At 44.6% G+C, this 21,576-nt stretch overlaps 1 pseudogene; it reads right to left on the reverse strand.

The window, feature by feature from the left end:
- Positions 1 to 1,284: 1,284 nt before the first annotated feature.
- The window catches only part of LOC132680426 (interferon regulatory factor 3-like), a 35,329-nt pseudogene continuing 15,037 nt past the window's right edge, over positions 1,285 to 21,576 (reverse strand).

A 21,576-nucleotide genomic window follows, 5' to 3' on the forward strand; every position in this document is an offset into this window, starting at 1 on the left:
ATATACTGATTTATTATTTTACCCAAATATATTTGGATAAAATGTTGATTTTTAATAACAAATGAAAAATCTCATAAATATAACTAGAGTTGTTAGCTCATTTTGTTTTTCAGGCCCCAATTTATGACAGAATTAATTTGTCAGCCAGAATCCTAATATATATTTGTCCTGTGAGGTCTAGTTCTCCATTCACAGTATTATCTTTGTAGTCGTTAGCCAGGGGTAGAGTAGGAGTATACGGGTATGGGTGTTGAAGAAGAGGGCTCCAATGGTGGACACTTCATCTCTCGAAGCCACTCTTGAACCTCAACCACTCCTTATTCCTTGCTTTGGGCTAAAAAAGTCTTAGATTCTAAACCAACTTCAGCATATTGGCATTATCTATTGAAATTTTATACGTGCGTCCCTTTGACTCAGTAATTTCCCATTTAGAAGCTGATTCAAGAGAAATGCCCACAAGATATGCAGAGTTACAAACAAGGGCATTTATTGTTACACTGTTTGTAACTGAAGACAAACGGAGCTGACCCAAATACCCAGCAGGAAGAGACTGTGCATGTACCATAAAGTAGTCATAACAGAGGAACAAATAGGTAGAGTTGTATATATTGACATGCATATAATGGAAAAGAAGACGGTAGGCGGTGCTCATATTATTCACAATATTATAGAAGGGCTTCGTAAGGAGAGACATTGATGATTGCAAACTCAGATGCATAAGGGGGCCAGACTGGTTTTATAAACGGGTCAGGTGGGGACTGTGACAACCTTGAGAGCACACTCTATGTGAAACCAACTGACACCACTCAGCCTCAGCTATTCTTTGCTAATGGGTTGACAGAACTTGGATTCTCCCAGAAAATCTATAAATCATGGTCCTGTTCATGCTACTTTGTGATAGTCTATTTACCTCTCTTCCACCTTGAAAGCTCCACGAAACTATTTCAGTTACATGAACCTCCTGATTTTTATTTTGTGGCAACCATTAGAAATATTAAAAAACATATATTCTAAGTGGTCATCTGCAAACTAGATGTGTCTTGCAGGCTCACTGCCCATCAACCTCTAAAATACTCTTACCAATGGCCCTCTCTGGGGAACCATGTTTTGGGCCATTATCAGAGTGGGGTCTTTCACTGTACCATCTGTACATTGCTTTATATTTGAGGGTGTTTGGGTTTCTTTGTTTAACCATGGCAAGAACCAGTTTATTGGTCCAGGGGAGAGGCAAAGGATGTATACAATGAAGAGTGAGGGCTCAGGCCTCCCCAGTGACCTAGAAATTCATTCCTCCACCAGGTCCTGAAGGCAGGCCTTGTATCAGTGGAGGAGAGGGAGAGTGGGTGGCTGTTGGAAATATGGGGTCCACAGTGTTCTCCAGTAAGGAGGCACCCCCTAATAGGTCCACGTCTAACAGGGCCCTGAGTCACGTGGGAACAACCGTGAGCATCACAAGCCTCTTGATCCACACCTGGTCCTGGGGCCATGACTTCCCCATGAAGAAACAGAGCGTGTAACTTGGGGAGTGTCCACTTCCTTGGATGAAGACAATCGGATCTGCCAGGAAAGGGCCGTGGTCAAACATGCTTCCTTACTTGTTCCTAGTGACCTCACCATTGGCCTGTGACCACTACCAGGAAGGAGCTTCTCACTCACAGCCCAGCTGATCTGGCTGGCAATGCCCCAGCCTCTGTGGCCAGAGCTGCTGGCTTGCCCTCCACAGAACCAGCTTCTCCTCCCAACCCACCCTGCCCTCAGGGAGCCCAGCACAAGCCTCACCTGGCAGGTCATGGCCCCATCAAGGGCACCCCAGGTCTGGCAGTCTTATTAGCTGTCCAGGCCATGTCCTATCCCCTGCTTCTGACCCCACCAACCAAGGGCTCCTAGGGCAGAAGACAGTCGGTGGAAGACATGAGGGCCAGGGGAGAAGGCGGTGAAAGGTGGAACTTTCACTCTGAGCAGCTGCAGCAGCGACACGAAGGGGGAGACTTTGAAGTGTAGAGGGCCCATCTCCCTGGCCCTGGCCCCTCCTGGCACTCACCTTCCTCGGGCTCCAACAGCCTCCTCAGTGGGTTTTCAGTGGGTTCCGAGTTTGAGCAAACAGCAGAGATGCCCAAGTTGGGGCTCAGCAAGAACTGAGGGTGGTGCTCAGGGGCCACAGGTAGGCCCGAAGGCCCCGCATCTGGGAATGGGGCCAAGACCATGTCACTCAGCAACTCTTCCAGAATGTTCTGCGGGGTAGCACAGGTACTGCTCTGCCCTTGTTGTCTGGAGAGGTATCTGGTTCAGGAAAGTCCCCAACTCCTGAGATGACAAACTTGAAGAACTGGCCCGCAGGTCGTGGGGGTCCTCACTAGGTCCTCGGCTGAAGACTGCGCTCTCTTCCAGGGGAGGGCGGACCGGAAACTCCTTTTCGGGGCGAAGGGTCAGCGTGCAGGCTCTGCGTGTCTCGTCTGGGTGGGGGCCTGGAAGAGGCGAAGTCCGCCAGCCCAGGGTCCTGCAGCCCGCGGGGCGCCCAGGAGGTGCGGATGTGGATGCTCCTGCCGCCCGGCCCGCCAGCGCCCCTCCTTCCTCCCTGGCCGCGACTCAGCCGGGTAGGATCCTCGGCCTTCCCCACGTGGGGGTGGGCGTGGGGGGCGGGGGGGGGGGGGCTGGCCCACCCAGGTCTCTGGACTCCCGGCACCTCTCCGAGTAGTGGGTGTGCACCCCCTTACCCGCAGCAGAGCTCTAGCGCGGTGGGGCTTTCTTGTCTATCTATCGCTTGTATAATAATCTACACGTGTATAATAAAAAAATACGAATGCTGAGAGCACATTTACACTGGCCTATACTAACAAGGTCTGAACCAAAGGGAGTTTCCACATTAGTTCAGACTAAAAGCAGTTCCAGGAATTTGACCTAGCTTTGGTTGTGTTACCGACCTCAAGAGTCTTGAATTGGGGGTTGGGGGCGACCTGGATGGCTCGGTGGGTTGAGCGTTGGAGTTTGGCTGGGGTTAGGATCGCCCGGTTGGTGAGTTCCAGCCCCGCATCTGCTTGCTGCTGTCAGCGCACAGCCTGCTTTGGATCTTCTGTCCCCCTCCCTTGTGCCCCTTCCCCTGCATGCATTCTCTCTCAAAAATAAACATTTGGAAAAGAAAAAAAAAGGGGGGGTGCGTCTGGGTGGCTCAGTCCGTTAAGCGTCTGATTTTGGTTCAGGTCATGATCTGACGGTTAGTGAGTTCGAGCCCCACATTGGGTCCCATGCTGACATTTCAGAGCCTGGAGCAGATTGGGATCCTGTGTCCCCCTCTCTTTCTGCCACCCCCCCCCCTTACCCATTCTAGCTGTCTCTCTGGCTCTCAAAAATAAACATTTAAAATTTTTTTAAAAAAAGAAAAAAAAAGAATCTTGATTTGGTGGATACCCCTGGGCTCATCTAGATACATCTAGATAATGATAATGGGCTTATTTAGATAATATTTTGGACTAGGGTTTCTGTGGTCTTGAGATACTTCTGACTTTGTTGGACTATATGAGTTTCTGGGGGTGAAAGTAGCATCTTAAGGATATACTGAGAGGACAATCACATCTCTCATTTCCAAGATGTATCCTGAGCTTGTGGGAAAATGAATAAGGGATCATCATTCATTAATTTACTCATTCACTCGTTCATTCCACAAAGATGCTTTGGGTGTTTACCATGTACCTGTTTGGCTTTGGGCCACAGATAACTTCATGGAGCTTGCGTCGTTGAAAGTGTTACCAAAGTAAATAGATGATCACAAAATAGGGTGAAAAGTAGTGTCGTGAGGGCCAGCACACCGTGTCATGAAGAGACCCCACTGGAAATCCCTAAAAAGGTGGCACCTGGGCTGAATTTTGGGGGATGAGCCGGAGTTGGAGTCAGCCTGGTAAAGAAGAGGAGGTGGGGATTCCAGGTGGAGAGACCCACAGGTGTGAAGGCGTGAGGGCAGGAGAGGACTTGGGATCTCCTGGGAACAGCCTGTATTCTGTATAGCCAGAGCACGAAGTCTGGGGCAGGGCAGGCTTCAGGACTGCAGGGTGGCTCGCCATCTGATCACAAGTGCTTACGAAGTAGTCTGGGGTGCCTGGGCTCTATCCTAAAAGCATCCCAGAGCCAAAGACAGATTTTAGGCTAGGAAGATTTGGGAACTGTTTTATATATTTATGTCAACACATATTTTCGCCCAGAGTTTTCACTTTATGTTTCCTCGATTTTATGAACCAAAGGGGAAAATACTGTGTATTTAAGCAAGACAGAGAAGTAACTTGTTTTTAAAACAAACAAACAAACAAACCTCTGGGGCACCTGACTGGTGCAGTTGGGAGAGCATTCGATTCTTGATCTCCGGGTCATGAGTTGAGCCCCACGTTGGATGTAGAGATTACTTAAGAATAAACTTAAAAAAAAAAAAAAAAAAAGCTCTGCAAACTGATGGCTGAGAAATTGTAGCTTCTAAGTTTTACACCTTCCTGTGCTCTTGGATTTTAGAGACATTTCATGACATGGCATACACAGCCCACAAGTTAATTAAGCCATTGGCTTAGAAGGTTGTTGGTAGATTCCAAGCCAGTTTCGAGGGTGTGTATGTATTCTCTATGGGGAGCTGGTTAAAGGCATCCATAACATTATGATAATCCTCACTGAATATTGCTAGCATTCCAACTGGTATTTCATGTCATTCCTGGCGTCCTTACCCACTAAGGGCCTTGCTTCCCTGGAAAGGTAGGTGAATACTCAATTAATAGGAAGAGCATAAACATGTTCACTTTGGTGAGAACTTGACTTCCCTGTCTCTCAAGGTGAAAGGGAAAAGTCTGTGGTTTTTGAGAGGAGGGAGGGAAGGGAGGAGCAGACTGGGGTGACTGATGATGCTATGAAAGCCACACAATTGCTGTCAAGGTGGTTTTTCACCCCTGGAGCAGGGTGATCTCATTTGCTGCTGCATATGCATTCATCCTTGGTTTTCTGGTCTTTTGGCCATGAGGACATGTGTATCTGCTGAATGTGTGAGTGTGTTCCAGGGAGGCTGTGATGATTTTAGAGGCAGACTAAGCAGGATTCAGATTCTTTGCAACTTGCTTAAGCTGTGAGAGCCTGGCACGGTTGCTCTCCCTCCCTGATCTGATTGCAGCATGCTTACATGGCATGGACTTTTGTGAGAATTAAGTGAAATGAGATATGTATGTGTAGCGACTGGCACATAACTGATGTTCCATAGATGTTAATTTCTTTTGCAACCCTGGACTGAAGCTGCCTTTAATTGGTTTCCAGGGGACTAGCCATTTGTCTCCTTTACTCTCTGTCACGCTTCCTTTTCACAGGTAGGGAGACACATTTAGGGTACTCGGAGGGACCTGCCTTCCAGTCCTCGTTACTACTCACTTTGGATAGGTGACTCCGTACTTTTGTGACTTAAGATTCCTCCTCCTTCTCTTCCTTCTTCGTCTTCTTTTCTTCTTTGAGAGAGAGAGCGGGCACAAGTGAGCGAAGGGCAGAAAGAGAGAGAGGGGGAGAATCCCATGAAGCACAGATAGAGATTGGGGGGGGGGGCAGAGAGAATGAAGTGGGGCTCATCTGGGGCTAGTGTTTTACCCAAAGTGCGGTGAGATGTAGATTCCTTCCCTATAAAATAGCAACAGTAATGCTCTATGTTTCTGTACCTTTCTACAGTCATTGTGAGGATTCCGTAAAGTAAGGCAGGGTTCTCAGACTTCAGAAGGCACCAGAATCATTCATTTAAAGCTTGTTAAAACAGATTGCTAGACTCCCTCCTCAGGGGTTCTGATTCAGTAAGTCTGGGGTGAGGCCTGAAAATTTGCATTTCTAACCAATTCCCAGGCAGTGCTGATGCAATAGTCCCAGGCCACACTTGGAGAACAGTGCCTGGCACACACTGAACCCAGATGATGTGAGCGACTGTCACCCATTGTCTTTTGGGGCAGGGGTGATACTATAGACACCACAACATGGCTATAATTCTAAGTTTAGGGTCTTTATTTTGACTATGTGAAATAATTGTTTAATTTAGTGTGTTTAGGGGGTTAGAATTTACAAGTCACTTCTGTCTAAGGTATCCATGTGACTCAGACACAGGAATGAAGGGCCCAGACTGACCAGGTCCCATTGGCAGTTTTATCAGTCTGGTCCCCTTGAGGCATGCCTGGGCTCAAAAGACAAATTCCTGGAATATTCTCCGATTGCTTTCTACCAGGTGTTGAGGACATGTTTCGGGGGAACTGGGGAAAATGACAGGAGACTTCCACACGCCCGAGTCTCCTTTGGTCTTGTATAAAAAGTCTCATTATCCTCAGGGTTTTTAAGTCTGTGAAGGAAGGATCTTCCCACTGAGGAAATCATAGGCCCCGACTCTTTTATTTTAGAAGGTGGATGGCAAAGATTAGGGGCATGGTGACACCCCTGCCACTTAATGAGCAGTCTGAGTTACAGATCTAAAATTAACAGCTTCTCCTCCTCCCTCCCTCCCACCCACCCATTACTTAAACTCTCCTTTGTCATTGCTTCTCAGAGCCCTCAGAGTTGCAAGAAATGCTGACTGGATCCCCAAACCTTCAAAAATGGCCAGGCGTGGGGCTCAGTGTTGCATTAGGGTTAACATTCTAGGTCCTAGGGGCTGATAGATGGGGCCCATCTCCTCATTTTGTGGCTTGGAGTGTGATCTCAGCAAGTGACCTTCTGAACTCCATTTTCTTATCTGAATTGAGGACAGTAACAGCACTCATTTCAAAGAGTTCTTGGGAGGGACAATTAGATAAGAATGTGAGGACTCAGGAGTGACAGCTATTGTTACTGTGGGGGGATTTTTAAGAGTTTGGGCACCGACTCCTGCATGCCGTCCCTGAGCTGTCACTTTTACAGAGTTATCCAGTAGTATTCATTTGGTTTGTGGGGCCTACCTAGACTCTCAACTTGTCTTCATTTGTTTATATAGCTTTGGGCCACAGGAGAAGGGAGAAAACCCTTCGCATGAGGCTTGGGGAAAGACATGGGGACACGGACGATGGCAGGTTCTGTGAGGATCCCAACCCTGCCTGACCCTGAGAACTTCTTCTCTGTCCCTGTGAAGAAGGGTTAGCGCCATGAGCTGAAGGATCTCTTCTCACCTGGTGATGTGGGACACTCAGCGGCTCCAAGGCCAAGCAGACAGAATGCAGAGCTGGGGAAAGGGGTGCATTGAGAACCTAAAGGGAACCCAAGTCTCTTAGCAGTCCCAGGAGGCTGAATCCTCGGTGGCACAGCCGGGTGTTCATAGCAGCCACGGCGTTCATGGGACAACAAGGTAATTCCTATAGAAACCCGTAGGTGGGTAGGATGTAGGAATGAATATGAGGGGGTTGTTCGGGGTTCTCCCTCTAGATGGGGAGAAATCCATAATGGGGGCGGGAGGGACTGCAATTATACGGGTGTGCATAGGTGAGGTGAGGGACGTTTGGGTGATGTGGCTGAAGCATGCTGCAGAGTGCTGGGCACATGGTGAGCACCCAGGAACCAGTCATTATTACTAGCTGTTCCCTGACACCCTGCTCTCTCCTTGTGCCCACAGGGCAGGGCAGTCTGAGCTGTGAGTATTGGAGGATGTGAGAGCCCTTATCCTCTCACGGACCTCTTTGAAAGATGCAGAGTGGGATGTTAACCCTATTTCAAGTTGATTTTCTCCACCAGAAGCATGAAGTATCTACTTTTGAGAGGAAAGAGTAACTTTTCCTTAGTTGATAGGAAGTAATGATGGTCCTGGATGGCTTTGAGGAATAATAGATTTGAGTCAGAAGACCTGGGTTCAAGTCCTAGCTCTGTTATCTTTGAAATGTGAGGCCACAGGCTAATTCTTTAACGTCCTCATTTGTAAAATGGGGCAAAACTGCCTGTCCTGCCAACAGATAATCAATGTAACAATGTTTTGTAAATGGTCACGTTCTGATAAGGCAGTTAAGGAAAGTGGTTTTGGTGTGGCTGATGATGTCTTCTAGGGCTACTGGCCTTCAATGAGGGGATGATCTCTTATTCTGAAATGAAGGCTAATGAGGGAGTTCGGGCATGGAACCAAATGCGGGATGTAGACATATTTTGGGATATTCTTGGGTATTCACTACCTACTCCTAAGGCTAGTTCACAGGACATGAGCCTAATAGTCTTACCAGAATGTGTCACTGGGCCAAACCTGAGGACCTGACAGTTTCCCCTCCCCCCCCGCCCCTTCTGCTATGGCCATGTATGACAGTCTACCTTCCAGGCTGGGAACTTGTAGGCTGTTAGCTCAGGGCCTGCAACACAGCAAGGTTGCCATCAGGGTTCACAAAATGACTTGGTAAATGAATGAGTGCTTGGAAGATGTGGTTTCTTTTTTCGGATCATGGTCCTTGACTATATTCTGCACACTTGCTCTCATTCTCATACCTCTTCACACCTCATCAAATATCCTCAAAACTGTGGATACAGACTTGAACATGGAAACACCCCTACTTGGGTCTAAAAAGCAGGAATACCTGAGAAAGAACAAATATGAGTCGCTTTCTTTCCTGAGCCATTGGTGCCTTGGGGATCAACTTTGGGGAAGAAGGGAGATTTGGGAATTGGTTGCTGGTGACGGGATGGGGTGGGGGCAATGGGCAAAATCTGTGCAGAATGTGTCTGTCTTAGCACAATACCGTTTTGTAACTTAAAAAAGAGATGTGGATTCTAGGGACTTCCAGTGTTTTCTGAAGGCTTTTATGATTTTAAGCCAGGGCACGTCTTAATTTTTTGTTGGTTTCCGTTGTTGCTCGCATAACCTCTTAGAAATGGTGATAACAATGACATCAATGAGGATGTGATTGAGGGCTTGCTCTGGCGCCTCCCCATGCATACTTTGTCTCATTTTCTACAACAACTCTGCAAGATCGGTTATAATCTCCATCCGATTTAACAGATGAGGAAACAGAGGTTCAAGGGGTTAAGTGATTTCCCCAAGGTAACATAATCAGTCACCTTAATTTGAATTATATTCAAATCCTGGTCTGATAGTTGCATCCATGTCCTTCTTCACCCCCTTGAACTAACTCCTTCAAGAAGTGTAAGGTTTTGGGGCGCCTGGGTGACTCAGTTAGTTCAGCTTCTGACTTTGGCTCAGGTTATGATCTCACGGTTTGTGAGTTCCAGCCTGCTTTGGATCCTCTGTCTCCCCCTGTCTCTACCTTGCCCTCTCTCTCTCTTTCTCTCTCAAAAATAAACATTAAAAAAAGTGTACGGTTGTCTCTGAAGTATTTTCTAAGCAGTTGAAATAAAGCCCTTCACAATGTAGATTGTGTTTCCTTGACAAGAAGGCCTCCCCCTCCCCAGTACATCCCTTCAAGGGCTTTTTCAGACAGTCCCCCACCCCGGAGTTCAGCCTAGGGCCTGGGGGAGAAAATGGGACAAGAGAACAATAAAACGAAAGATCCCAAGGCCTGTAACTGATCATGACTGAAAACACACTTTCTCAGCTTCACAGAAATGTCAATCTGAATCTCTTTGTTCTAAAAGTTCTAGTTTCACAAAGCATCAATTTCCCCTAATAATAAGCCTTTTTATTCTTCATCTAATGATGCAGCCTGGTCTTGAGAATTCTTATGATCTCTATTGCTCATCCAGGATGACAGGTGCACGCACAGTGAATTTATCACTTCCCTCCTTTTCCTTTACCATCATACATGATTTCCACCCCAGCACAAACAGGGGTTCTGAGCAGCCCCCCATATCCTCTGCCCCCTCGCTCTCATACAGCCAAGCACAGCTCTGAGCTCTCTGCTCAGCACCATCACTTCTCCATGAATAAGCTTGTCCTGTTTTTTTTGCCCACCCCTCCACGGTGACTGTTGTGTCAGCTGAGTGTGCTGTGGGCACTTCCTCATGGCGGGGGGTGGGGGGGGGTGGGGGGGGGCTGGGGGCGGTATTTTTGACTCGTTGTATGTTTGAACTAACATCACTCATGAGCTCTATTCCAGGCACACTCTGAGAGCTTTGAACAGATGATCTCATGTGCTGCTCACAACACCCTGATGAGGTGGGTCCTGATAGTAAACCCCCTGTACAGAGGAGGAAACTGAGGCATGAGCAGCCATCCAAAGACACAAAGCCCTCTAAGTATCTAGATTTTGGAGACTGTCTTAACCACTGGGACTCACTGGCTTGGGGTTGTTCTGGAAACTTCTATGTGAATGTTGGACGGTGTTGAGCGTAATACCTGGCTTTTGAAGTTTTCAGCCCAAAGGGTTCTAGAGAACCAATGTGGACAATAACCTTGAAACGGTCAAGCCAAGCAATAACAATGACTATAGAGGTTTACAGAATAGCCATAGACCATTTGAGATTACCAAGAAATGACAGAAAGCAGGGCACAGGAATGGTAGTGGGAAATGCCCCTGCTCCTGCCTCCACCCGTCATCACCTGCAAGACCTTCTCCCAGTCATCTGCATCTTCCCTCCCCTTCTGTCTTGTAGTGGCCATCCCAAGATAGCTAACAGGCCCTTAGGACAGTTCTCTAGGTTTCAGGTACATCAGTAGCACTTAGGGAGCCTATCTAAAATGCAGATTCTGGAAATTCTGATTCAAGAGGCCTGAGAAAGGGTCCCATAGTTTTTCATTCTTACTGTGCACCTCAGAAGGTCCTAATATAAGAAGTCTCCAAACCACTGTTTAAAAAGTCACCAGTGCTGTTTGGATTACAGCGTTAGGGGAAGGAAGCAAGGAGTCCATTTGGTCCGTGGCCTGGCTTGGCCTCGAGCACTCCCTCATGGATGGCTGTGAGCATAACTAGTCTCGTGACCCCATTGTTGTTGTTATTTACTTCTGCTGCTGGGGAGGATCCAGCTGAGTAGCTCTTCATCTTGATCTGTTCTGCTTATTGTGGGAGCTCAATAATATTTGTTATTATTTTTTAAATCTTCTTGACTAGAATCAAGATTTTTGTCTGCTGGTCTGAGATATCCGACCAGGGGATTACCTTACCTTTGAATCCACATTTAGACCTACTGAAATGATTGGGGAAGAATAGGGAAGAGATGCTGCACGAAAGAATGACAGCTGCTTGTTTAGGTGTGGACACAACTGAAGTTGCCCCCACACTCAACTTTCCTCTGATGATTTATGCTGGAAACCTCACCTCTCACAGGAGGGTTTTTCCCAAGAAGAGGAGTGGCCACCCTTCCCATCCCAGATACGATCTCCTGCCAGGCACTCCCAATTGTTGCACTCATTTTATGGCCAAATCAATGTCTAGTTGCCTTTAATCACCAGCTCCATCAGGTTAGTAATAAATCTCTGAACAGGTTTTGCAATTAGTTACTTGGTTTTTCTTGGTCCATATCATGCTTCTAAAACCAGTACTCATCTAATGTCCACATTGGCTATAGGCCCAACTAGGGCAAGAAACACATCTATCTTGAGAGGCTCACTCAGTGCCTGAAATATACAAGGTGTTCTGCAAATGTTTGTTGATTACGTGATTATAGTTTTATAAATCCACAGGTTTTTTGTTTTGTTTTGCTTTGTTTTGTGGTAGCTGCCGCCAGACTCTGTGGGGCTAGATAGATAAAACTACAAATAAAATTTCATCTTGGACAAAAATGAGAAGATTTAAGGCATTTGTTTTAATTTTTCTGTAAAGCTAAATTTATGTTGTGTAAAAATACAGCCTATTCTGAGACTGTGTTCTTCCTAATCTGTGAGTATTAAAATTACCTTTATTTTATGAGGTGATGGTAATAGATGTGCCTGTATTGATTGAATTGACTCCCACCCTGTTCTTTTGAGGAGGTTCCCACATCTCCTACCTGGATAACTGAAGCAGACTAGTTGACTTGTCTAGGTGACTCCAGAAGTAGCCTTCCTGAGTCCGCTCTTCCCCCTGATCTATCAGGACTTCTCATGACAAACCAGAGGAGTTGATCCTAGCTTTCACTCGCTTGAGGTACTTCCTCAAATATAGAAAGGCTTTTTAAAAGACGATGGGTTTAAATCTAGTGTGTTCTCCTCAGTCGGATCCTGGAACAGAAAAAGAGCACTAGTGGAAAAACTGGTAAAATCCTAACAAAGTTTGTAGTTTAGTTCATGGCAATCTACCAGTGCTAATGTCTTTGTTGTGCTGGATGTACCATGGTTATGTAAGATATTAATAGAAACTGGGTGAAGAATATAAGAAGTCTGTATTATTTTTTGTAACTTTTGTATGAATCTAAAATTATTCCCAAATAAAAAGTTTATTAAAAAAAAAGATAAATTCTTACAGTCTTGTGTGTTGAACAATCCAGTTGACTAGAGTTAGACTTTAAAAATGTAAATCAGAGGGGCACCTGGGTGGTTCAATAGGTTGAGCATCCGACTTCGATTCAGGTCATGACCTTGCAGTTCGTGAGTTCAAGCCCTGCATCGGGCTCTGTGCTGACAGCTCAGAGCCTGGAGTCTGCTTCAGATTCTGTCTGTCTGTCTATCTCTCTCTCTCTGCCCCTTCCCTGTTCACACACTGTCTATCTCTCTAAAAGAATAAACATTAAAAAAAACTTTTTTAAAATGTAAATTAGAGCCTATCAGATTTTTTCTTAAAATCATCAATGCCTTCTCATTGCTCTATAAGTAAAATTCCAAATCCATACCAGGCCCTTGAGAATTGGCCCTGCTTATTGTCTCCCACCTTATCTCCTGTCTGGCCACTCCACCTTTGAGCACTTTATTCTGGTCACACTGGTCTTCCTTCAGTTGCTCAGTGAGGCCATGCTTGTCCCTGCTTTAGGCCTTTGCCCTCGCCTCTGCCTTGGACCCTCTTCCTCGAGGTCTCCACATGGCTGTCTTGTCTTGATGTTTGGGTGCGTTTGCTGCCCACCTGCTCGAAAGTAGCTTCCCTTCATTTCACCTTGCTTTGTGTTCTTCACCACACTTAATACTATCTGTCAAATTATTTAAATGGTTTATTTGATTATTATTTATTTGTTTATTATCTTCTCCTCCTCCTGGGATGTCAGCTCCATGAGGACAGAGTTTCAGTTTTCATCACTGTATCTTCATCCCCCTTCATAATAGGGGCTCTGGATTTATTTGCCTAATGAACCAAAGAAGGGACATTTCATCCCTTCCTAACTCCTGGTTATGGGTGAGAACATTCAGCTTCCATGGCCTCTGGCACTTCTCTTTCCCACAGCTCTTGCCCACCTGGATTGTAACCATCCAGTGACCCATTTGTTTCCTTCACTAGGCCCTAAGCTCTGGTGGGTGGTACAATGTCACTTGCTTTTGTACTTGTAGAGGTGGCACAATGCTTGGGACAACACTGACACCCAATAGTGGTAAAACTCATTAGGACCCCTGCTTCAGACACTTGCCAACTTGGGGAGTCAGAAGTGAACTGTATTCTAGATAAGATCAGTCACTGACCACTTAATTCATCTTTGTATTGTCAGTGCCTTGCCTTGGAATACACTCAATCTGTGCATTTGAAAAAAAAATTTTTTATTAAATTTTTTAGAAGGTTTATTTATTTATTTTGAGAGAGAGAAGAGAGAGCAAGGTAGGGGCAGAGAGAGAGAAAGAGAGAGAAAGCATCCCAAGCAGGCTCCACACCGCTGGCACAGAGCCCGACGTGGGGCTCGAACCCACAAACCGCAACATCACAACCTGAGCTGAAATCAAGGGTCAAATACTTAACTGACTGAGCCACCCAGGCTCCCCTTGATCTGTGCCTTCTGAATGAATAAAGGAGAGGATGGGGAAAAAACAGGCTGGCTATGTGATTAGAGGGAGTTCAGAATGAACTTTGAAATTCAGCCACTATCTAAGTACTGTCCAGAGTGTATACTCAAGGGAAGAGTGAATTGGAGGTCTCACATTCATTCTGCCTTTCTGTGTTTTAATCTATTTGCTTGGGCCTTTTGTCAGTCTCATTTTCTCCAGGTAGACATTTTCTTGGCCATACTGTCTTCATTTCAGTCTCCCTTTCCTCCTTCCTTCTTTCTGTTACTGAGTTAAGGTCTTTTCCAAACTGTAAACCCAAAGCTGCTGCTTTGGCTTCCCTGGCAACCGCACTCAGCAGTCATCACAACCTGCAGGGGACACCCAGGAGGAGAAACGACCTCTTGCCTAATTAAGCAACAGTCCTTCATTCTTTTTGATTTAAGCAAGAGATGGCCTAAAACCATGGAAAGAGTCTGTAACTCGGAGGTAGACCAAATGGGTTTCAGAACTCTTAGATATGCAGGTGGCCAACAGACCCATGAAAAGATGCTGAAAATCAGTCGTCATCGGGGAAATGCAAATCAAAACCACAACAAGGTGTCACTTTACACTTGTCATAATGGCTAAATAAAAAATTTACTAAATAACAAGTGTTGGCAAAAATGTGGAGAATAAGGGACCCTTGTGTACTATTAGTGGGAATATAAATTGGTGCAGCCACTGTGGAAAACAGTAGGAAGTTTCCTCAAAAAAAAAATTGAAAACAGAATTACCATATGATCCAGTAATTCTACTACTGGGTATTTACTCAAAGAAAGAAAAAAAACACTAATCCAAAAAGATATATGTTTATTGCAGCATTATGTACAGTAGCCAAATTATGTAAGCAGTTCACGTGTCCATTGATAGATGAATGGATAAAGGCGATGTAGAGTGTGTGTGTGTGCGTGTGCGTGTATACATATATAAAATGGAATATTACTCAGCCATAAAGAGAGTGAAAGCTTGCCATTTGCAACAACATGGATGGATCTAGAGAGAATAATGCTAAGGGAAATAAGTCCGAGAAAGACAAAAGTACCATATGATTTCCCTCATATGTGGAATTTAAGAAACAAATGAACAATGAAAAAAAAAGAGACAAAAAACAGACTCTTAAATACAGAGAGCAAATTGGTAGTTACCAGAGGGGAGGTGGGTGTGCAGATGGGTGAAATAGATAAAGGGGATTAAGGATACACTTATCTTGATGAGCCCTGAGAAATGTATAGAATTTTGAATCATTTTATTGTACACCTGAAACTAATATAATGTTGTATGTTAAGTGTACTTCAATAAAAAAAAAAAAAAACACCTGTCTTGTAATAAGTGAGTTATTTGGCACAGGAAATTTAAACTCCTAGAGCCTTGGTTTCCTCATCCACAGAATGGGGAAAATGCACACCTCTTTGCTTGGTTAATGGAGAGTAATTTAGATTCACAAAGGTCAAGCCGTGGTCTGGGGGTGCTGATCAAGAGGATCCTATCTTCTGAAGAGGGATGCATGTGTTTCAGTGGCTGTCAATTTATGAGTGGCCCCCGAGTTTGAGAAGATAAAGTCTCTTGGCTGTTTCCTGCCCTCCAGTCTGCTTGTGTAGTTTCGATTTATTTTAGTAATGAATTCAGTTGGCATTTTCCCTCTGGAACCCTGTTATTAAAACAAAGTTGACAGAGACCCTGCTCGCAGGTACAACAGCGTAGGAATGAAATGAACTCCTAGGTACAATATGAGTCTCAATATTGGTTCAGCCTTGGCATGACACTTAGAATGAGTGAGAGCAGTGGGAATCTCATTAATCCTCACAATTTAGCACCAGCCTCCGGGAGAGGAGAAAATCATGTCTGATCGTACTGTCCTGTTAGCCTTGTAAATTCACAGGGGAGGGCGGTAAAAGGAGCAAGAGTATTTATCCTAACTCTTTGGTCATTTGCTTGTGGATCTAAGACCAAAGACTAATTGAAAAGGACTTACAGAAGTAAAATGGTGTTGTCGTGAGAAGGCTCAGGTAGGTGGAGAGAACTGTTATCGGTCAGCCCTTCACCTTTCATTTAATGAGCATCTGGTATGTGCTAGCCACTGTTCTGGGCACTGTGAATGGAAAGGTTAAGAAGCCAGTCAAAATCCTTGCCCTCAAGGAGGTTACATTCTGGTAGGAAGAGGTGGACAACAACCAAATGAGCAAGTTAGCTAATAACTTCTGTAACAAAAATAAAACAGCGTTGTTAGTAGGACTCCCATATGGGAGTGGTGGGGACTTTTAGGTTAATAGTCAGGAAACACTTCTCTGAAAATGTGACACAGGAGTGAAAAGTGGATTTTTGGATGGAGGCAGCTGCAGAGATGGAAGTTACCAGCATCTCGCTAAGGAACAGGATGAGGGAAGCCTTGTGCCTGGAATGGGTTCAACATTAGGGAGAAAAAAAAGACCCCTCAATCTCCTCTAAATGCTAACATACAAGTACTTAACATTTCCACATTCTTAACTACTTACTAGTGACGTTTATTACTTACCAGCAATGTGACCTTGGACAGGTTATGCAGTCATTCTAATTTGACAGGTATAACCTGACAGTTGTAAAGACTCCACAGCTCCATAGCCTTCTTACAAGAGGTATACATGGTACTAGCAATAAATGCTAGTAACTCTCAAGTGCTTATTATGTGCTGGGCACTACGGTAGGTGGTTCACATAGAATACCTCGTTTGATCTTGATAACTTTCTTAATAAAGTAAGAATCATTGTAATCCCTGTTTTGCAGATGAAGAAACTGAGTGCAGAGAGAGTGAGTAACTTGCTCATCCAGAGTTGGGTAAAGCTCTCAACTTTACCCCCATATCTTAGAACAGCGCCCATCGGGTGCTTAGCCCAGTGTCTGAAAGTGGTAGCTCTCAGTGCTTCTAGATCTATCGTTACTACGAACATTTTCTTTCTTCCACTTTATCACAGCTTTGGTTGATTTGAGAATCTGGGTTTTAGAATGTGACTTTCAGGAGTCAGGGATTTGCCATAGAGCCAGAGCTGGAAGCCAGACCTTCTGAGTCCTGATCCCTAGGTCTTTCCCCTATGGGGTGCCTCCCTGGAGTTTTTGCTTATTATAATTAGGCATATTTTGAAAGGAACCCTCAGAAATACACCCTGAATTTGCTTCAGTAGATCCAGCTGTTTGCAAAACAATAGGTTCAATTTCTTCCTTAATACTGCTTCTATTAACATTTAAAAGATGCCTCCATATTCATTGTTCCTATTTTAAGCTAAAAAATCATCAGAGTATTACAGTATTCATCAACTGATGAAGCCCACTGGGTTTCTGAATCGACACCTCCTCTGCCACCTGTTACCCGGGCATGACTCTCTGTGCCTGTCTAGCTCCTCCTTGTGTACGTCCCAGGAAGTTCAGGTCTCTTTGAGACTTCACAGGTAGGAAACTTTTTCCTGGTAAGTCTGTTTGGCTTTTTTGCATATGGTCATTCAATTCTCTTGGATTTCTACCATGGAAATTTAAATGGGAATTTTTTTTTTAAAGTCCTCTTGTATAGGATTGTTGGATGCTATCCTGTCTACCTCTGAGAGTGAAGGAGAGCACATCTGACCTCCCTTCCTTGCCAGGCAGTTGGAGTTATAAATGGAAGGAGGACGTGACAGAGGAAAAGTAAGGCAGCAAGGGTCTCTTTCCTCTTTATTATCCATGAGGCTAAAGCTTCTTCTGATCTTTCTCTGAGACTGGGGCTGATGTTATCCAATGTTATCTTTGGATTTGAGATGCCTACTCCATGTCTCTGCTTAGAAGTCTTAACAGGCAACTCAAATTTAACATGATGAAGACAAAACTGCTGACCTTCATCCCCAGATTTGGTCATCTCTCAGACTTCCCCATATGTGTTAATAGCAACTCTGTCCTTTGAGGTGCTCAAGTAAAAATTTTGGACTCTTCTCCATCATTTTGCCCTCCCTTACATGATCCTGTGTCCAGTTCATCAGCAACAACTGTTGGCCTTCACCTTCCAAATAGATTTGGAAGCTGACCATGTCTTTGGCCTTTGTAGTTGCAACTGTGGACCAAGCTACCCTCCTTTTTCCTGATTTCCATGGTCTCTTAACTGGCCTGCTTTCACTCAAGCCCTCCTTCTTCATACTCAGTATGATAGCTACAGTGATCATTTTAAATCTGCATTGGTGAATGCCCCACCTTTGCTCAAAACACTCCAGTGGGAGCGCCTGGGTGTCTCGGTTGAGTGTCCAATTTCGGTTCAGGTCATAATCTCATGGTTCGTGAGTTCAAGCCCCATGTCGGGCCCTGGGCTGATAACTCGGAGCCTGGAGCCTGCTTTGGATTCTGTGTCTCCCTCTCTCTCTGGCCCTCCCCCCACTGTGCTCTGTCTCTGCCTGAAAAATAAATAAACATTAAAAAAATTAAAAAGGAAACCACTCCAATGGCTTTCTGTCTCTTAGAATGAAAATTAAATTCTTAAAATGGCCTATTAAGCCCTCCAGGATCCTGCCTCTCCCCTTATAATTCTAATCTCAGTTAATCTACCCCCTTATCCATTCTAGAATATAAATTCTATGAGGGAGGAATATTTGTCTGATTTTTCAGTGCCAACAATAGTACCTGGCACATAGTAGGCACTTAAGCATATTTTTTAAATGAATGCATGAATGACTGTTAAAAGAGATTACCGTAGTGCCAACTGTATTAAGTCAGGAATCATTTCATTAAAAAAAGAAAACCAATTCAAATTGAATGTGGTTGGATCACTTCTAATGTGTTTGGAAATTCATTGTATTGCTTTTAGGGTAGCTCTGTGTAGGAACTCAAATGAACCCACTGGTCCTTGACTACCTTTGACCGATGTCTCTTTTTCTTCCTTATTAGCTTCATTCTCACGCAGGCTTTCTTGGTCACTAAAAACTTTAGCATTATGTAATACTACCTTAACAATACCAATGGACACAAGTCCAGGAGACAATCTAATTAACCTAGGTCGATTCAGGTGCCTCTTTCTAAACCAATCACTGTGATCTAGTGTGATAAAATGCTCCTATTGGCCAAATCGATTCATCTCACCACCCCTGGAGTAGAATGTGAGAGTAGGGGTTTCAGACCCACCAACAGTCCACAGACTGAGAAACAGAGAGGGCTGCCCCTGTAAAGAGAAGTATAGATATCATTGTCAGGTTCATCCCATGTTACCGCCAGATCTTTGCAAAACACGGTTCTGATCTTGTCACTTTTGTGCCCTAGGATCCTTGGTGACTCCCTGTTGAAATAAATGCCAGAATCCTTGGTCTGGTATTCAAGACTCATTGTAATGTAGTCCTAGCCTGGTCCTCCAGTTGTATGTGTCACCATGCACTCCCATATTCCCTTTACCGCAGAACCCCTGGACTGTGTGCTATTCTTGGAATGCCATTTGTTCTTTTATTGGTCCAAATGTACACATAGATGTACTCATATGTCTCCCAGCATTTGTTCATTTAGTGACCACTCTGTAGAATGCCTTTTGCCTTCTCTATGTGTATAAAAGCCAACACATTCCTTTTTAAAATGCTTATTTTTGAGAGAGAGTGCACAAGGGCAAGTGAGTGGGGGAGGGGCAGGGAGAAAGGGAGACAGAATCTGAAGCAGGTTCTGCGCTGTCAATGCAAAGCCCAATGTGGGGCTTGAACCCACAAACTGAGATAATGACCTGAGCCAAAGTCTGATGCTCAACTGACTGAACCACCTAGGCACCCCAAAAGCCAACACATTAATGGCCCAAGTTAAGTATCATCTTTTCTAGGATGTCCTCATTTTTCTCCTTAACCCCCATACAGCTCAAAATGATTTATTCCCTCCATCTCTCTCCATAGTACTTTATTTATTCCTCTCTTAATAAAGTAGCATTTTTTATTTTTGGCCTTGGTTGAATGTTATATCTGTACATACCTATTTCCCCTCTTGGACTCTAAAATCTTTGAGGGCTTGGACATCTTTTCCCCTACATAGCCAACCGGTTATAATAGTATTGTGCACATAAGAAGTATCTGAGAACTGTTTGTAAAATGAGTGAATAACAAACTGAATTGAGTGAAACTTTCAGTTTGTCCTTTTTCCTTATCACTGTGATCTGTTTATTTTTGTAGCACATGTATTTGTAGAACACGTTTGGATTTGTAAGTTGTTCTGAGGCTTTTCAACTTACTAATTTTTCGTAATGGTATTCTGAACTGAGTATTATCCCTATTTTAAGAAGGAAGAAGCTGAATCTCAGTCCAGGTAACTTTTTGGTTGTGCAGTGGTAAGGACAAGAATTGAATTCAGAACTTTTTAAAAAAAATGGTATTAAGGTTTGTTTTTATTTTAGAGAGAGAGAAAGCATGCATGCCAGTGGGGGAGAGGAGCATGGGGTTGGGGGGTGGGGGGAGAGAGAGAGAGAGAGAGAGAGAGAGAGAAATTCCAAGCCGGCTCCATGCTCAGTGCACAGCCAGATGCGGGGCTCAATCCCATGAACCATGAGATCATGACCTGAGTAGAAATCAAAAGAGTCCAACAGTTAACCGACTCAGCCCCCCAGGTGCCCCTGTTTATTTATTTTTAATTGAAGTAGACACATTAGTTTCAGGTGTACAAAATAGTGATTCGACTGTTCTACGCATTATGAAATGCTAAACACGGGTGCAATTACCATGTGTCACCATACAAGGTTATTATGATATTATTGACTATATTCCCTATGCTGTACTTTTCATTAACTCAGATATTTTGACTATAATTAGTCATGAGTCTTTTGGCAACAAGTGGCAGCAACTCAAACCAGCTTAAGCACAAAAGGAAATTTATTGGTTAATTGGTGACCCCACAGAACCATGCTTTTCGGTATTCATGATGTTGTGTAGTGTTATCCCTTAGTGACTCTGGGCTTGGATGTGTGACTTTTTTGGCTGATGGGACTTTAGCAAGCATGATGTAAAGAGAAGCTTGATTAGTTGCTGGCAAATTGAGACTTGTCTTCTTGGAACTTCTTGGGACTTGTCTCTCTTGGAGCACACCTGACATGCCCTAAGAAGCCCAGGCTGTAATGAAAGACTACGGGGAAGAAGAAGTGAGATGCTCGGTCAGCAATCAAAGCTGAGACTTCAGCTGCTACCCAGCACCAGCAACCACCATGAGTGAACACGGGGTGTGAGTCGGCATCCCAGCTGTTCTTGCCCAGTCTAGCCTCCACATGACTGAAACCCTGAACGATGACAGAGAATAAAGTGGTTGTCATTTAAAACTATTAAGTTTCAGGGCATTATGGTCTTAGCAATAGGTATCAAAAAGATAAGGTGAGCATCTGATATATTCTTTTGTTTTTAATGTTTATTTGTGTGTGTGAGAGACAGAGCAAGGAGGGACAGAGAAAGGGAGAGGCAGAGAATCCCGAGCAGGCTTCACACTGTCAGCATGGAGACCAATGTGGGGCTTGATCTCAAGAACTGTGAGATCATGACCTGAGCCGAAAGCAAGAGTCGGATGCTTAACTGACTGAGCCACCCACGTGCCCCCTGATGCAATCTTTTTGAGTTCACCTGCTCAACCCTGAAACAATCATTGTGGACAGGGTGGTAGGGTCTTGTGCCTCCTACAAGGGCCACATGGAGCAGGGTGGAGAGATGCTCAAAAATCCTCCCATGATTGGGAAATTGTGCAGAACAGACAACAACTGTAGCTACCAGAGCCTGTCCAAGCCTGGAAAAAGCCAGCTTAGCTTCTCAGTATGTCAGGCAAGAATCATAGTCAGTTAACAAGTTCAAGTGCAGCTGTTTCACTTTACAGATAATGCAATTAAGGCCCAAAGAAGACCATTTCCA

The sequence above is a fragment of the Panthera onca genome, chromosome A1 (genome assembly GCF_046562875.1).
Source record: "Panthera onca isolate mPanOnc1 chromosome A1, mPanOnc1 haplotype 2, whole genome shotgun sequence".
NCBI classification, from domain to species: domain Eukaryota; kingdom Metazoa; phylum Chordata; class Mammalia; order Carnivora; family Felidae; genus Panthera; species Panthera onca.